Source organism: Chrysochloris asiatica, unplaced genomic scaffold, assembly GCF_000296735.1.
Source record: "Chrysochloris asiatica unplaced genomic scaffold, ChrAsi1.0 scaffold00053, whole genome shotgun sequence".
Classification (NCBI taxonomy): Eukaryota; Metazoa; Chordata; class Mammalia; order Afrosoricida; family Chrysochloridae; genus Chrysochloris; species Chrysochloris asiatica.
This window is the reverse complement of record NW_006408571.1, coordinates 11,009,615-11,010,721: the sequence shown is the minus strand read 5'-3', so window position 1 is coordinate 11,010,721 and position 1,107 is coordinate 11,009,615.

Genomic DNA, 1,107 nt, shown 5'->3' with positions numbered 1-1,107 from the left:
GAGACTGAACAAAAAACCTTCAATGTCATCAGAAGGATCCAGAAGCTAAGAAAAGTGTTCTTGGCTTTGTCTCTATATGTAAGTCCCTCACAGACTAAGAGGTTTAGGACCTAGGTGCCAAAAAATAATTCACAGATAAATGACTATACTGATGTGTTGTGCTCCAATGTTTTCATCAAATTAATCAGAATGCTACTGGAAGCATAGCTCAACCCCAGAAGCCCTCATAAATATACCTTTAGATACAGAAAGAGCTCCCCACTCCCCCTAATTGCTCCCTCATGGTCTAAAACCCCTCTAACAAGACCTGTGTTTGAGTCCATGATATTATCAATTGTTAAGTGTCTGTCCTGGTGTCCAGGCAGTTCAAATGCACCAACTGTTCCTTGGAAACCCTTTACAGGGTGGCTGTGAGTTGGAACTGACTCTACTACTTAACAACAATGCTGTAACAGTAGTCCAGGTGGCACACTGGTTAAAGTGCTCAGCTGCTAATTCCAAGAGTTGACGATTTGAACCCACCAGCCACTCTGAAAGATGTGGCAGCTTGCTTCGGAAAAGATTAACCCGCCTACTCTCATCAAGTTGATTCTGACTCATAGGATCCTACAGGACAGCGAACTTCTCCCTGGAGTTCCTGAAGCTGTTAATCTTTATGGGAACAGACTGCTTCATCTTTCTCCCTTAGAGTGTCTGGTGGGTTCCAACTGCTGACCTTGAGGTTCCCTATGGGGCAGTCCTACTCTGTTCTGTAGGGTGACTATGAGTTGCAATCAACTCTACAGCAATGGCTTCGGTTATATGTACATATATTGGGTTCTTTACCTCTACCCTTTTTCCATGTGATTAATAGCCCTTTAAGAGAAGCATTATTATCTTGTTTATGATGAGAAAACTGAGACTCGAAAGGTTTAAAATATTTACTTAAGGGCAGAGTTGGTCTGTAAACAACTAAGTCAGGATTTATAGGAGAAGCACTGGACTGCAAACCAAAAAGTCGGCAGTCCAAGCCCACTAGCCACTTTGCAGGAGAAAGATAAGGCTTTCTGCTCCTACGAAAGATTTAAAGCCTCAGAAGCCTTATATGAGTCATAATGGACTCCCTGG